Source organism: Dromaius novaehollandiae, chromosome 3 (genome assembly GCF_036370855.1).
Source record: "Dromaius novaehollandiae isolate bDroNov1 chromosome 3, bDroNov1.hap1, whole genome shotgun sequence".
In the NCBI taxonomy this organism is placed as follows: Eukaryota; Metazoa; Chordata; class Aves; order Casuariiformes; family Dromaiidae; genus Dromaius; species Dromaius novaehollandiae.
Genome location: NC_088100.1, coordinates 121420822 through 121438442, shown reverse-complemented (window position 1 = coordinate 121438442; position 17621 = coordinate 121420822). Strand labels below are relative to the sequence as shown.

Below are 17621 nucleotides of genomic sequence, written 5' to 3'. Positions count from 1 at the left end.
GAGGAGGAATCACCCGCAGTTCTCTCTCTTTTCCCTCCTCGCTTTCCCTCCCCTTCCCTCCCCCCCCCCCCACCATACAACCATAACACGAGATGAACGCACTCCAAAATACAGCTGCATAGCCTTCCCTTTCTCTTCCGGTTTTCCCTGCCATGGAAAAGCTGGGGGGGAAGCCTGATTAGGGCAGAATTATCACTAATATGGGACTGGTGTTTTAACTGTTTCATCCACAGACTACTTAGAAAAGCCTCTACACGCAGTGTAAGAATTAAATGCAGCCAGTGCTCAGTTATTGCTCACAAGAGCAGCTCAGACAGGGAAAAGAGAGAGGCATCTCCGCTCGTCTGTAGGTCTGGATGGTTCCATAAATGAACACACGAAGCTTGCAGAATGGAAAGGAGGTGATAACTGAGGTTACGAAATACAGTCATGCTCTAGATCGAATCCCCATTCTTCATTAAAATCCCCACTAAATAATACTTTTTTCAAAAATACATTTTGCATGAAATGAAAGGATTTCCTCCCCATTAAAAATCCTACTAGAGATAGCTCCATTTGCTCCAAATTAGGTATGATCTGAATGAATATTTTAATTAATCCATGATCAATAACCCAGGCTCTTTCCTGGAACAGAATCACCGTTTTCCTCCTTGGCAGCAGTGGGGTGTTCTCGCTCTGCCGTGTGTATGCACGTACATGCCCGGGCTTTTGTTTGTTTTTTCTCTCTCTCTTGTTTGTTTTCTCTCTCTTTTTTGAATGCGTCCCTCGAATGCTCAGACACAACACATGTCCTTAAACATGGATTTCCTTGTGTTTGGCTGCTCTTACGTGGTGGTTGGGGGGGAGGGGGCAAGGGGGAAAAAATCCGTTTAACACACCCAGACCCCTGACAGGATGCTCTGAGAAAGAAAAAGAGGGAGAGAAGGAAGAATTCACACATAAAAATAGAAGCCCACGTAGACTGGCCATATATGGAGTACCGGGGACTTCAGAGGGATACCCTCTTCGGACCACCCCTTTGGCGGAGGAAACCGCTGCTGCATGATGCCCCCTTTCCCCTCCCCCCGGCGCCTCGCCCGCAGCCGCGCTCAGCCCCCGGCCCCCGGCCCCGGCCCGCGGGCGCTGCGCGGAGGCGCGGGGGCGGCGGGGGCGGCGGGGCGGCGGGCGGCGGGGCCCCCCCGGCGGCGCTGCGCGGTGCGCGGAGCGGTGCGCGGAGCGGTGCGGCAGCGGCGATGACTCAAGCCCGCCCGGCCCGCTCTGCCCCCCCGCCCGCTCCCGCCCCCCCGCCGGGGAGGGCTATTAAAAGCTGCTGACGTAGGAGCGGACGGCCATCTTTGATGAGGGCACGGCTCCCGGTCCATTGAAGAAGGAGACCCGCGGAGGTCAGCGGCGGTTGTCCTTGCCTCCCAGCTGCGGCACCGATCCACCGACCCCGCCGCCGCGGCCCGCCGCCGCGCTGCGCAAGCCGAGGTAAGGGTGGGAAAGCACCGGGCACGCCGGGCGGAGGGGGGGCTGAAATTAAAAAAAAAAAAAAGCAGCAACCCCCCAAATTTAAAAAGGGAGCTGATCGCCTTTTTGTCCCCAGCCTCTCGGCGGCTGCAGGGAAGGAAGAAGGCAAGGAGAGGGGTGTAACGCCGCCGCCAGCCTCGTCGCCGGCTGGAGCCAGGGGAGGGAGCCGGGCTCTGCCTCTCCGCCGCGCCAGGCGAGATTGCGGGAGGTCGGAGGAGAAGGGGAGCCCGGGGGAGCTCGGGGGAGAGGGGGAGCCGCCGCCGTCCGCCGCGGAGGGGGCAGCGGGGGCTGCGGGCGCGCTGCCCTGCGCGGCCGGGCTGGGCTGCCGCCGCCCGGGGCACTGCAGCGCCGTTCCGCACCGCGTCGGGCGGCGGCGACGCTTCAGCACCGCGGACAGCGGCTGGGCGAGGCGGGGGGGGGGGGTCAGCACGGCAGACAGCGCCCGGGCGACCCTGCGTTCCGCGGAGCGCGGCCGGCGGTTCAGCACCGCGGACAGCGCTGGCGGTTCAGCACCGCGGAGAGCGGCCGTGCGTGGCAGCGCGCAGGGTTGCCCGCGCCGCGGAGGCGGGAGGCGGACGTGCTGCAGCGCCCTGCGGCTCCGCGCCTCCGCCCGCGCTGCCCTCCTGGGCGAGCTCCTGCCGTCGCGTACGAGAAGCGCCTTCCCGGATCTAAGAGCAGCGGTGCTCTCCCGCTGGGGCAGGACCTCGGACAGGAATAGTTGTGGCTTTACTGTGTCCCCCCGCAGCTCAGTCGGGTAAAGGGAGAAAATAAAAAATGGGAAAAGCTTCGGTTCCTGAAATTAAACGGCGCTTAGCACTTTGGCCTCTATCCCTGCCCATTCGCGGGGGGAAAGGAATTTGTGCAGGGGAAATGGGGGGGGGAGTTACGCAATGCCCAGACCTCGGGCTCGCTGCGGGGCGGGCGGCTGCGAGCGGGGCACCTGCGGCAGCCCCGGGGCTTCCCCGCGCCCGCGGCGGCTCCGCGCTCCGGGGCCTCGGCGCCCACCCCTCCTCGCCGGCAGCGCCGCCGCCCTTTCGGCGTCCCCAGCGGAGCCAGGGCGCAGCGTGCCGCGGGCGCAAACGCCCCTGCGTGGCCCCGGGGGCTCCTCCAAGCCCGGGGTGTGTGTGTGGGGGGGGGGCTGGGCTCTGCCTCTCCCCCGGGCCATGCTGCGGAGCGGTGCGGAGCGCAGCGCAGCGCGCCCCCTTATGTAACGCGCTGCCCGGGCTGCCCCGGCGATGCCAGGCTGGCGCGGGGGGCGGCGGCAAACCCGCACCGCGCTCCTGGCCCCGACCCCCCTGTTACCGGCAGTTTCCCCCCACCACCCTTTCCCCTCCCCCGACAACGCAATCTCCCGCCGTGCAGCTCGTTGCCGGCAAAGTTGGCAACTTCGCAGGTTTTTGAGGGGCAAATGAACGCAGCGCTCGGTCGAGGAGAGAGGATGGGCGTGGGAAAACTTCCCTGCTGGGGGAGAGGGCGAAGCTGCCCGAGCGGCCAGACACCGCGCTGCGTAGCTGCGTCAAGGGAGGGCCGCGGGATCTGCCCGATTTACGTGCTCGGCTTGAGTAATTGCTGCTGGTCTCGTTCCCAGCTGGAAAGGAGGTTGGGGGGGGGGGCGGGGGGAAGGTCTGCGGCGGAGCCCGGGGGTGGCGGGGCAGCGCGGAGGCAGGCGCGGAGCAGCCCTGCACCCGGCGGCGACACCGCCTGGTCGCCGCCGGCCCCGGCCGCAGCACCCACAAGGACGTGGGGACACTGCAGGGCCCCGAGCCCCTCCGTGGCACGGCCCGGCCTGCCCGGGAAGGTCAGCGAGGCAAGGGGAAGCGAAGGGGCAGCCGGTCCCTGCAGTCTCGAAGTGCCGGGGCTGGCTGACAGGGCAGCGGGAGGGGAAGGGGGAGTGTCTGTGCCCCCTGCCCCATCCTAGCTCTGAGCAACTCGCCCACCGAGCATGGCAGCAAGGGGACTGTGTGTGGGGCAGCCACCCCCGCGAGTGGCCAGGGAAGGGACGGGGCCACCACGAAGGTGAGTGCTCCAGGGGGTACAGACTCCCTCCCGGGTCCCCAGCTCTCTGCACAGCCCTTCACAGCAGCCAACGAGGCCAGTCTAGGAAAAGACAGCAGCGGTTTTCTTTTGCCCCTCCATAGTGCAGAAGGGGTCAGCCAGGAAGTCGCTGCTGGAGACTCTGATGCCCAAGATGAGTTGGGGTAATCAGTGCCAAAGAGACGACAGGGGTGACCAACCCAAAGGTGCAAGTAGGCCTGATTTGCAAAAGCGAGAGCTTGAGGCTCCCACTGAAGTCAAGAGGATGTGCAGAACCTCAGCAGGTTATGAAACAAAACTCAGTCAAATAGCAAGCCCCAAACCAATACAATTTAACTTTCTTTTTAAAACTAACTAGAAAAACAGAGTAGGATATCCAAGGGCACTCAGGACTGGGCTCACTGAACTCCTGAGGGCAGTACAATAAAGAACAGCAGAATTCAGCCAGTGCCAAACACTTAAAATACACCTAAGGAGACACAGCAGATTTATTGCACTGGACATGATAGCTACTCTGCAGTAAGGACCAGATCCACACGCCTCTTCAGGTCAATGGAAAGCTTTTCATTCATTTCCATACGCTTTAGGCATGACTACAAAGAACAAGACTAGATTGCTACGGCAAATAAAGCATGGTCCACACTTACTGTTTGTACAAAACAAAATACTTTCCTACCACTATGAACAAATTCAGCATTTTTTAGGCTTGTATGTCACAAGGCTGCAGCTTCTGCATATGTAGCAACCCTTGGGGAAAAATGGGAAGTATATGGCAGAGTGCAGAGTTCACTTTGTTAACTATTTCTTCTCCCAGGAATGTAAGAAAGCCTAGGAGGAGAAGAAGCTAATTTAGGTTTGCCTTGACCTGCTGTCACACAGCTACTCTTTCTCTGCTATTTTTTCCTGGATCTCTGCCTTAACTCTTTATAATATAACCACATTCCTTTCATATGCGTATATGGCCTCATATATATATATATATATGTATATGAATACACACACACACACACGCATGCACACACATTCATTTTAGGGTTTTCCAGGGTTACAAGCTGGACAAAACCATAAAAAAGTAGCCTGACCTTATGGCCTTCAGCTGGACGATTGCATTTTTCTATCTGTGAAGCTTCATCCACCACTAAAAATGCAGTCACCTTTGGGTTGGGAGAGTGCCAGGTAATCTGTAACAATAGAATTGTTCAAGCATTTTAGAGCATGTAATGGAGAGAGGAATAACACATTGCTTGAGAACTGCAGCAGAACGCAGCCAAGCAAGTCCTAATTACCTCTGGGAAGCTGGACTTTGGAGCAGGCACCAGGGCTCACATATCTGCTCCTGGGAGGGTTGGATTTAGTTTGTCAAGGCCATCAGTGGTCAAAGGATGATTTATTTCTTTTTTAGCTCATCATTTCTGAGTCTTAACTGATATCTGTGCCCTTATCTTAAATAAATTCTGGCTTTCTTCCCTACTGACTTTGTAGGTTTAGCCCACTGCATTGTATTGCAACAAGCACTTCTCCAAAACGCACATAAATTTTATTCCTAGTTCTTGTCTATCACCACTTTGTTGCTCCCTCCACAAATACTTAGATACACACTTCCATCATTAAAACCTGCCTCTCATCAGATGATTTCCAATATGTTGTCCTGCATCCTACTGGATTTTCTAGGACTTTCTTTTCTACCAGGCACAAAGACAAGACAACTTCATAGGCTCAAAGTTTTTCCTTTCCTGCTTTATACAGGACCTATGGCTAATCTGAGAATCAAAAGTGGAAACTTTCATTCCTTTCTAGCACTACTGTGTCATAGTGGACTATTGAAAGCATTTGGGCCATTTGTCTTAGCATTTTAGAATGAAATTTAGCTTTGCATTTGCTCTTTCATTCTGTTAACTTGCTATTTCCTCCTTACCTAGCTCTTCTTCGTGCTCACCTACAATCCCCTTTTGACTACTGTTAAAGAGTACTATGACATGAACTTAGAGCATTAAGATCCTGACCTGAAGGGAGAGAACCGTGGCCTTATGAGTTTGATTATCCCAAGGAGTCAAACCCGAAGTCAGTTGAAACCAAGGAAAATACTTCCACTGGTGACAGTAGACTTTGGATCAGGTTCCGAACAAGCTCACCAGTAAGTCTGTGTGCTGTTAGAGATGAGTGCAGGGCGCAGAAGGATAAATAGCATTCCACTCCCAGCAATGGGCAGGTACTGATTAGCCCTGCTGTCCAAGAGGAAACTGTGTATATCATTTTCTGGGACTTGTAACAAAGGCAAATTGTAATAACATTTAGCAGGTTAGGTTTCTCAAAGGGAAACAAAGTGCTCTGTGTATGTCCCCTCTGAAATGTACGGATATGCTGTAATTCTAAAGAGAATACAATCATTGCATTATAACTTTTCTTCTTATAATGAGAGATGTGTATCTCATCCACCGAAGGAAGCTGAATTCTAATACAAGCAGGAGGAGGAAGAGAAGAAAGTATTAAGTAATTAATCATGGCTGTTTCAGCTCTGAAAGCTGAAAGTTCATGCTCACCAATCTAGGTTTTGTCTGGCTTTTTAAAAGGAAAAGATTTATTTGAAAAGCTAACAGTGCTGAATCTTGCATTTAAAATGTGATTAAATGTATTACTGGGCCACATTATCAATTGGTGTGAATTAGCATAACTCAGAGGTGCTGTGCTACACTACCGGCTGATGACCTCCTGCACTGGCGGCTCATCATTCATGTTTTAAAACAGAAATTATTATACCTGCTGAAGGAGCAGATTCTTCTGTAAACATAAGTAACTTGAAAAACCTTTCCGTCAAACCCTGTTTTTTTCCAGTCTGGTTTCATTCATGCAGATTCTCACAGATAAAGTTCAAGTAGTTAGCCTGTCTTAGAAACCGTGACAGTAAGCAACGATGAAGCAGCAGAGGAGGAATACTGCATGCTACGACAGTATTTCAGGTTGGGTTCTGCTGCACTCTGCTGGTATATAACATCAGCAGAACTTTATATGGTGTAAAACCCATGACTACAGCTGAGTTTTTCCTAGATGCACATTTCTGTACAGAAAAAGCCAGAACTGTATAAATGAATGCGTAACAAAATGAAACCTGCACTTTCAGATGCAATTTAATTTCACAAACTGCATTTCCTAGCAGTAATAATTCATTTTTATTCTGAATCTGAAAGTACTGAAAAGTTTTCCTGCATTCCAGTAAATACACAGTGAAATTATGCATCTTCCACCAAGTCTTTTAAAGCAATATTTTTAACCCTTTGACTACTCAGCCATGTTACTGGTAGAGTAGACGTACAAAAGAGTTAAGGTAAAGGAAAGCCTCACTGTACACATTTCTAAAAAGAAAGAGGGGAACAGATTTAATACTTTTTTTGTTATAATTGTAGTTTTCCTTGTGCTTTTAATATGACAAAATGATTGTGCCAACGTTTACTGCCAGAATCCATGAGCAAAATTACAGTTATCATAGTCTGTGCCAGTGCTAATAACTAAAATCCATATCCTACACCATGATTATAGAAGGATGCTTCATGTATGTGATTTTTGACATTAATGCCCGATTTTCTATTTGTTACTCAAAACCTACCAGTTAAGAGGGAGGTACATATACAAACGCTCAGAACAAATACATAGGCACTGCAGACTGTTTGCTAGGGCCCATTTTCTCACTAAAAATCCCAGGCTGCAGATTTCCAAATGCTTTCCCTTGCCACTAGTCCTTCTAGTCAAAGAGACTAGAAGACTAGTGTGGGGTGGCCTGAAAACTAAAGGCTATCACATCATCCCATTACACCTCTGGTGTTTGTCATGGGTTACTTATTTGTTATAATTACTGTCCACTTCAAGGAGAGGAATTCTGTTTCTGAGCTGCAGTACAGTTGTACCAGAGGAAGTAATTTTATTTTTCAGATAAGCCAGTTATTTGGAAGATGTGCCAACTGTTCATTTGGTTCATTCCCCTCTCCTAGAAATTACAGCTCACACTGGAGCAGGCCAATTTACTGATCTGTCTGACAGAGGTAAACATACTTCCTCCAGCTATCATAAAAAAACAACATAAAAAAGTGTACATCTTCAGAAGAGCTGATCTGTCAAAATAGTATTACCATTCACTGATTTTTTTAAAAAAGCAGGAAGAGAAGTATTCTTTGCACATTTGAGCATCTTTGAAAAGAAAAGGTACTAAAATTAGTATCGACACGCTTTAGATTCAAATTGAAGTTTTGTCTCTTCCCCCTCCTTTTTAGTATTTTTGGTTCAGTCTGGTCCCCATTCACATCTTTAGAAACCTCACCATTTACCTCAAAGGGATTCAGATGAGCTTGCATTTCTGCAGGCACCAGGGAACCGCTATTTGATTCAGCTCAGTGTTGCTTCTGGCTGATATGCCTCCATGCCATACGCGCACACACATACACACACAGCCCACTCTCGGAGCTCAGGGTTGCCTTTGCTGAGCAGTACTGACCCAGCAAGTGACTGACAATGTTAGGAAAGAAACTTCTGTTCTCTGTTAGGCACAGACATCTCTTAGGAATAATTTGTTCTTGCAGAAAGCAGTAAGAACGCTATTGCAACTTGTGTGAACTAGAGGTGTTCAGTAACAAACATTTTAGCTACAGATACTGTGGTTTAGTGATTAAAGCACAGGGTCTGCACACAGAATATCTGGATTCAGGTGCAACTATCACATGCTAAATAAATGTGCCCTTTGAGAAGTGCCCCGATTACCTTCATCTACAGAAGAAAGAACTGAGATTAAAGCAGCTGTTAGTTTGTGATCCTCAGCTTTAGATGCTGAACAGGTATCCTGTACCTTTGAAGGGACATTTTTATATATATTAGGGCATAACAGTCTCGTTGCGTCAGGTCGGTAACCTAAAAATTGGTATTTCCAAAATGCATCATCCTCTCAATGTAGGTGAGTATCATTTACCTTCAAGCCTTCAAGTGGGTGTTACATATGATTGCTCCTTCCAGATTTGTGAAAGGCTTGCCTGGAAGGAGCAACGTAAACCCAGAGTACTAGTATTACATTCATGATAGCAAGGGGAGAAAGTGATCTCAGACCAGACGGTAGATGAAACGTTCACACATTTGATCCTGCTCTCATGGCCAGGCATAACACAATACAACTAGTCTGCCAGAGCTGTGCATTTTGCTAGAGCTGCGTTAAGCCTGCGCACAGGAGACGGGGACCTAGCCCTGTCTGTTCAACAGTGCAAGCTCCAAATTGACAATGTCACAGCTGAATATACAGCTTGAAGATGTTTCGTGAATATTTGAGCATTTCAGCCAAACATTTGCTTTTCCTGAGAGTATTCACCTAAGTGACACTCAAGTATGTGAAAAGCCCTCAAGAAACAAACTAAGGTATGCGAACCCAATTAAACTGAAATTCACCACTGACTTCTAACAGCCGTTCTCCCCAGAGAAGCATCTGTTTTATTTGCTCAGCTGTATGGAAACATGTATTGGCTGCCTAGCCTTTTGAATATTTTCCTACAGGTTTTTGCCATTAAAAGTATGTTCTTGAGATATGACACCCATTTTTGCAATTCCTGAAAATATGTGTTTTATTATATCAACAAAAGTAGCTGAGACTAAAAGGCCGACAGCAGCAAATGGTTTTAAGATGGTGCTTGATGAATTCATGAAGAGGATTATATGGCATAGCTATTGGTGGTCACGAGAGACCAGACTTGATAAGGCAGGAAGTCCCTTTAAGTCTGATGTTCCTAAGAGGGTTTTGTTATTTAAAAAAAAAAGTGTGGGGGGGGAAGGGCCTGGATGGCTCTATGCTGTGGTGGAGGCCTGTCAGTTTAGTTCATTTCAGAGTGGAACACGTCAAGCAGGAGACAGTGGAAAAAACCCTCAAGGCGCCAGGAATGCACTGAGCATAATTGAAAATGCGCTGGACCACTTCTGTAACACAACAGTAGGGCCATCTACATGCCTCAAATTTTCAATATTAGCAAGGCACTTCAGAACCATTGTATCTAGTTGCTCTTTTCTTAATTAACCGTTCTTAATGGTACAAAATAGCTGCTCCTGGAGCAACTTTTAGGCTCTTAAGGATCATTTTCTGAGTCTGCTAAATAATAACTGGTGTGCACTTTAGCTGGTTAACAAACAAGAATGCAAGAGAACAGCAGTCATCACAAAAGGGATGGTAGTTTCTGTAGTATCCCAATTCCAGATTAGCACCCAGGGCACATCATGTTACAGTATTAAGCAGGTTACTACATGGTAGCATGTGACAGAGCAGCCTGTCAGCACCTCTTGGGCTCCAAAGGCCTCAGTAACTCTGCTGCCTGTTTCCCGGAGTTTGGGGTACAGCCCTCTTCCCAGTTCCACATCGCCTTACCCAGCCCCAGCTTCCTACTCCCTTGTATTCCACAAATGCCATCAGGGAAACTTCTTTCACAGGACAGGGAGATACAAAGAAAGAGTCTTCAGCCAGAGTATGTTTTACATGGTCAAAGCACTGAAGAAACATGAGTTAAAATACAGTTCCCTTGAGACATGGCCAACTGCACACTGCTTGCCTCTGTTTTAGCGACTTACAGAAAACAGAGGCAGGAAGGCCAGGGAGAGACTCTGTGATGGAACCGGGACCCCAATCACCCAACGCCACATTCATTTCTCCAGACCACACTGAACCGCAGTATTAGCAAGCAGCGAGGCACCCAGCAGCCCCGTTGAGGACAGGGGTCTCACTGTGCCTGTGCAGGCACAGGGAAGACACTCCACACCATGGACAACCTCCAACACAAACATAAAGGAGGGAAACAGTAGCAAGACAGGAACGCAGTGCATGTGCAGATGAAGAGCTGACTCTTAGCTTCTGGCTACATAAGCACCCTTAGCTACAAGGACTCCAGTGCTTCCATCCTCTTTGACTGGCTCATTGATTAAGAGGCCAGAAGAGATCACTCATCAGCTAGCTGAACCTCCTGTAAAACAAAACACCCCACAGGCTATAACGCTTCTCTGAATTAACTGCTTCTCCAGCAATACAATTATCCAATCTTGATTTTAAGAATTGCCAGTGGTGGAGAATGTGACAATATATATTTTTAATTGAGTGGTGAAATCCAATAAGGTTTTCATTGTGGATGCAATCATTTATTTCCAAAGTTATTAAACTGCTACCTAGATTGAAGAGCAGTTACCTCAGGCTAGGGACAGTGGCAGAGGTGTTGTACAAACATCTAGATTTTTAAAATACTTGTGGGTAAGAAGTTTCTTACTATTTCTGGTGTGACCTGACCAGTCAGAAGAAGAATTCTCTTCTTAAAGAGCACCCCTGAAATCTGCTGTAGCTTAGCAGAACACACTGGTGCTCAGTTTGTCACTGACAAATTCCCATCTAGCAGGCCCCACTGGCTTAGTCCTCTTGTTTCACAGATCAAGATCTACCTCTGCTGATGCCCTAGTGTGATCTTTTCCACCCCTCAATGGGGCTGTTCCACCCCTGCAGAATAACACTTGCTTTCCTCTGTATCATTCATATTCTTGAGGGCTCCATTCTTTCCCAATGAGGATCCTACTACATTTATGTTCCTTCCTTCCCCAGAATGTCTTTTCTTGCACTTGGTAGACTACAAACAAAGATTTTAAAAAGATTCTCCAGCCTGGCAGGTGAAGAGATAAGACACTGATACCACAGCTAAAACATGCTCCATGATTAGACCTTCAAGTACAGAACACAGGACTCTAAAGCTGTGTACAGATTTCAGCTTCTTTACCTTCTACTGTCATCTAGTCTGTTTTTCTCTTATAAAGAGATGTGTTTTACACTCAGCTGTTCTCCAGACAAAGAGCTCTTCCATTCATGCTTGCAGCCAGAATCTATTTCTCATAAGACTCCAGTTCCCATGAGAAGTCAGAAAGCCTTCACAATTTAACCATGTTTTTTAGTATTGTCAAATATGGTAGGCCAAATCCTGGACTCAGAAGGGTCACTTACATCTTAAACAATGATCCACTGTACCAAGGAGGCTGAGGAAGGAGACAAGAGAATAAGAATGAGAAGGAAATAACTAGAGCAATAATAATTACAAGAAAAAAAGAGGATAAAAGGCAGGCAAACTAAAATAAGAGAAAGGATATAATGGACTTTTGGATTAATCCTCTTTCTTACTGATGTTTCCATGTCAGCAAGCCAATGACAATTACCTAGACTTAAAAAATAAACTTCAGTAGTCAAGGTCTTGGCAGTGGCACTGTAAAACTGCACTCAAGTGTTAGGTTATACAGTGTTCTCTCCCCCTGTCTCCAGCCTACATCCTTTTACCATACAGCCTTCTGTTTAGTCTTTGTATTTTAACCTGGGGTCACCTCTGCACCCCTTTTTCCCTAATTGCATTAAGACTTTGCATGAGTCTAATTTCCACTCCTGTCACTAAGAGAAGAAAACCTCTTGCCTTCGGTGGGCATGCACTCTGAAGGACAGCTTTGCAAACCACTTTTGCAGCCTGAGAAAGAGAAGCTGATATCCTAGGCTGATCTGTGCTTTGACCAGCAGACCGCACCCCCAAGATCACGCTCTAGTGTTTGTCTTTTCCTTACACCTTTCTGCTTGCTAATTTTCTCGAGTGCTAAACTTTCTGGCAGCAGATCTCCTGGCAAGAAAGCCAGCAAGAAAGCAAAGCCGCCTTAGCTTTTTCCCACCCCCAAGTCTGGCTGGTTCCTGAGTCATGATCTCTGCACTGCCAGTTGCAGGCAAATATGAGGAGTGGAAAGGCTTGGCTGCAGACTGTCCTCCTCCTCCCCTATCCTGCTGCTGGACAGAAGACCAGCAGCCCACGGGGAGGGAAGCAGCACCACTGATCCAGGTGTCGCAGGGCACAGTGGGAAGCCAGAACTGTTCTCTCTGCGAACACCAAAGACCGGCCTACCTGGTTCTTGCAAGGCACCAGAGGGGTGGTATTCACATGCAGGCATATAGCTTGGCATGGCATCTCGGGGCAGCACAGGCACATCGCGACACTATTTTTTGCAGGGAATACACGTTCTTCATATATTCAGGCTATGCTACTTTTGACGGCTGCAGCAAGTTAACTCCCTGCTAGAAAAGGGGGAAATTAAATATCAGCCACAGAGTTTAGCCACGCTAAAGTCTTGCATATGTGTATACAGACACCAGCTGGATGGCGGTATTTGTGAGAACTAGGACAACTGTTCCACTGTAGTTACTGTTTCAGAGACAAATAGCTGAACAAAACATTAACTACTGCTATCTACTTGCTGTGGTATTTGAAACAAGCATTTGGTCTGCAGCACTTGCTTTGAAAATCAAAGCAGACCATTGTTTGTGATATCACAAGGTAGAGCATGGAATTCTCCTTTTAGCTAGAAAACCCAAAAGAGGCACTCTTTTTAAGTGTTTTAGAGCTAGAAACCTATTTTAGAAGAGACATGAAGTTATCTGTGCAAATTAATGGTGCCATGTGGGGGGGAGGGTAAATTACTGCCCCACTATTGAAATCATGAGACAGAAAGAAAGTGGTAGAATACAAAAAGGACATTTCTAGAAGTGGTAAGATCACACTGCAAGGTGGGATTTGTGAGCACTGCACTCATGCTTGTAAGCCGTTGCGCAGATGACTGGTTCTATCAGAGGGGGAAGAAGGAAAAAAGTCACAGCCGTTTTGAGGATCATGTCTCATTGTCTACTACTCTGCTCAGGACAAACTGTCCAGCAGCACAAGCACAATACAATAAAATGTGATGGAGCTTTATCTTTTGACCTGTCTCACAACTGCCAGGACAGGGGAGCTCATTGGAGGAGTCAAATAAATGTGGCTGATCAGCAGGGACGGCACTAAGTGAAGCTGCTTCCAGAGCAACCAGGAGCTTCATCAGAGAAATTCCTAGCAAGTTTCAGGGCTTTGTTACTGAAATATAACAGTTCTTGCATTAAGAAAACAATTCTTTAATACAGGCATTTCTCAAAACATTTCAGTTTCATCTCACTTAGGTAGGAAAAACATTTCTTCCTGTTTCATCCCCACCTACCATGGGTGAAGAGAAAGAACTGGAAGTGAAAGAACACTTTCACTAATTTTGAATAGCGCAGGGAAAACCATGTGGAAAAATTATCCAAATATGTTCCTATACTGAGTCCTGAGCAAAATAGGACATTTAAAAAAACAAATAACATTTTTGAAAAGTTTTTTAGAGCAGCTCTTGGAATAGGGGTGTCCTGATGCACAAAGGCCTACAGGTATGGTCCAGAAACACTTGTGCGGGCTACTGGCAACAAGACGACTAAGAACTTTGGTTTTGTATTATATTGTCACGGGCAGGTCTTATCAGCCACAGAGATAGCCCTTCTTCAGCTGATAGATCATGCCTGTACTAAGACATCCTGCAGAGCTAAAATAACCAGAACAGTAGATACAGCAAAAGGAAGTTGTTTCAGTGGCAGGAGGCTTCCCATTTCAACTGAGTATTTTAGTCCCTGATGCTTGGCCGAGGTAAACCAGTACAGTGCCATTGCAGTCGGCAGAGCAAAGCGGATCTGCACCATGTGAAGATCCTAACTACGACTGACTTAAAAACACACTTAGCAAGGAAGAGGAAGGTCTTTTTGGCAGTAATCAAGCTGATTTTAACTCTCTGGACACAATAACAAAGAAGCCTATTCAAAAAGCAAATGGCTTAAGTGCAAGCACATTAATAATGCACAGCCGCATTACACAGAAGACAAACTGTGGAGCTTCTCCTCCTTTGCAAGGGAAGTGCAGTGTGTGACTGGAACGCACAATGCATGATGGAGGCTGAGGAAGCATTGAACATCATTCCTTACGTGCCCTAAGTAAGCAGGGACTGTGCTTTTGGTCTTTTGCATACAATTATGTACAAATAACCAACAGCACAATGACAGCCAACTTTACCCTATATCTCATTGAGCCAATAATAATTTAATTTGCCAGCTGAGAAGCTAGCCAGCAAGCTACATACATACAAACATACAGTGGATTATATAAGGCAGAAACGTAGCCTAAAAGAAGGTTCAGTTACTTACTATCTGTAAAATCCTTATCCAGTTGAGCTCAATAGGGATTTTGCTATGAATCACCATGTGTCTAAAGGAAAACTTGGTCTGGCCTTCTCTCCAAAATGGCAGAACTGAACTGACTCACTTCTGAATCAGTTTTTTAAGTACAAAGCAGGGGCAAGGCTGAGAAAATTCGCTCACTGGCACCTCAGTAATCACACGGCTATCTGAAGGGATACTCTTAAGGAATGACTCAGTTGAAGAAGCAAGGGAGTAATTTTCAGCAAATCAATTATATTAGTGAAATCCCCATTATTTTTCTGCCTTTTGGGATTGCTCACCACCAAATTGTGATTTTTCTTGACTACTTCCTCATTTGAAATTGTTTGCTGAATCATTTCCGAGAAAATCATTGCTAGATCTTCAGACTACTCATTGCACACATTTGAAACTCCGCCTCCACTGCATTCCTTTGATTTAGTATGAATGGTGCCGAAGATTTTCTGCTCTCTTACTCCATGTTCAAAGGCTATAGAGGCTGCTAGAATGAAAAGCTTGGATTTCATATCCAGATTTTTCTATCTGTGAGTATTCTTAATTAAACATATAAAAAATTGATGTTTCGGCACGCATTACTTCCAGCAATTTTGTCAACAAGAATTTTCATAAGAATCCTAAAAGCTGGACAAAAACAATGCTATTTTGAGGCATAAGGAGGATGCTATTAAAAATGCAGAATTGCAGTTGTATGTTGGTCACATTTCCCCAGCTGAGGCTATCATGTTCAGCTCTGCAGAAATAGCAACTGTCACTAGCAACAGTCACTAGAGGTGCAGCCCCAGAGAATTACATTGAGCAAAGAAGAGTATCAGGACAGCAATTTAGCTTGTCTGGATTATAACTTTCCCCATAGATGCTTTATCATTGTTAAAGACCTCCTAAAGGAAGATCACTGGCTATTCAGGTCTGCCATGGCTACAATAGTGCAACAAATAGCAATTGTAGGAATGCTAATATAGCACGACACAATCAGTTATATGAAAAATTCTAAGCAAATTACTGGGGATGTTGAAAAAAGAACATTCAATTCGATTTTTTAGAAAATCCCTTTCTCTGCTGCTAAATGTTGCAATATGGAGAGGAGGTCCAAAAATGGCTTTGAACCACTGAGGTGTAGGCAGTTTTTGGTGTCTGGTTGACAATCTCATTATCACAAGCTCACAGCCCCAGGGCCACTTGGAGACTGGACAGAGTACAAAGATGCAGGAGATTTTAAAAAGTGTACATCTCAAGGCAGAGATGAATTATTTTGACCTGATGCAGAGGCACATGTGATCTACTGTTTAAAACTTCTTAACAGAATTGCTGGGACCAGTCTCTCTCCACAGAAAGAGAGGATGCCTGCATGTGGACCTGCAAGGGTCAGCAGCAATTTGGCATTCTCTGAGCAAACTGTACACACTGCAGGACTGCCAGATACAGATGGACCACAGGGAAATGTCCAGATGTCACTGCAAATGTCATAGGAAATTAAGCCATTCACTTGGGTTTATGATTCAAGAAGTTCCATTTCTAGGTCAGACGACAGTTTAGTTGGCTATTATTGCAAACATCTCTGACTTTTCTTGAAGTTTTCTGTCAAGAACTCATACAAAAACAAAGGACAAGCAGCATTTTTATGGGAAGCACATTGTAAAACCACGTGAAGAATTAACTTCATAGAAGTTAATAGCAAACTAAGGGAATACAATGTTAGATTATGAGGTTTTGTAATACTCAAAAAAAGATAAATTGAAAAAATTTGTAACCATTTATTGCCTCTGTGAAAACTAATTTTGCCAGTTTTGCTTATGTAGAAAAGTAAACATTTGTTCTTGTAGATACAATTATTAGTGGTTGTACTGCTGCTGTGTCTTGCTGAATGAAATGTTGGTATAGTTGCTATCTGTGGGTCACTGAGAGGCAAGCAAACACAATGCAGATAAACCGTTTGCTTAACAAGTCAGTCCAGCAAAGAATATAGGAACATTCTTTAACCAATGCTGTTGAAATTAATTTATTTCAGAATTTAATCACCTTACTGTATAAAAGTCTTTATTACTAATTAAACTATTTAATATTTCTTAAAGCAGGTCATTTCAGCTATATGGCAAAATTTGAAACCTCAGAATGTAAAGTATTGGGGGAAATTCAGTATTTTAAATGAGAAATTCTACACATTTTCTACCTATTCCAACAGCAAAGAGTACCTCTTCCCTCCAGTAGTAACATGAACTATTGTATTTATTTCAGTAGCTGGTTAATCAGCAGGGGTACAGAAAATGTGATAAGGTAGTCAGATTCTTCGCCACTGAAGGTGGACTTTTGCTTTTCTAATGAAGGGGAAAAGTCAATGCTTTAAAAAGAAGCTTTTAGAAATACTTATCCTTTATTTAATTTTTTGCTGTAAGAACTGAAGAGTTTAAATTCTCTTAATAAGTTTTTGATCATTATTTGATGAGTTTGCAAAATCAGTATGTTGCACATCTCTAATGATAGCAAGTTTTTTTTCTGTTTCTTTGCTTACTTGCATCTATCTATGTATCTGGCAGGAGTCTAGTTTAACTGCTGCCAAAGAGTCTATCCTGATGAATGATATTTGCACTGTTGTTCAGTCCAAAACCCCCCAAACCATTTAGACTGATTATATACTTCACAGCCAAGGAATACTGACATATAATCAGAAAGAGAGAGAGAAGAGGACTAAATTTTGTTGCTTGTGCTTTGGAGATGTTAAGAAAGTTATTCTAGCCTCATAGATTCAGCAATGAAAATACAGTCGAACTCAGAAACGTTTACGTCTCATTTTTGGATGAGATCAAGCAGCTAAAGACTGATTGGGCTTCCCATGCCTGAGCCATTTCTGGAGAAGATGCATCAGATGTCTGAGATAATATGGAAGCTGTGGTTGGTGATCTATAAGGCAGGTTCTGGCCTCTTTTGGACAATAGCATCAAACACAGTGTAGCCTTGAACTGGAAGAATGAATATTGGCTGGAATAGCAAATGCTGTGCA

At 46.0% G+C, this 17621-nt stretch overlaps 1 protein-coding gene across 2 annotated transcripts in view; it reads left to right on the top strand.

Moving 5' to 3' along the window:
- The first annotated feature begins 1326 nt into the window (after nucleotides 1-1326).
- The window catches only part of SNAP25 (synaptosome associated protein 25), a 68998-nt gene continuing 52703 nt past the window's right edge, over nucleotides 1327-17621 (top strand). The window contains exon 1 of one of the 2 annotated variants that reach the window (XM_064509995.1): nucleotides 1327-1470. The gene's annotated coding sequence lies outside the window, so the exon portion shown is untranslated. The remainder of the gene's footprint in view (nucleotides 1471-17621) is intronic. The other variant, XM_064509994.1, reaches the window with a different exon arrangement.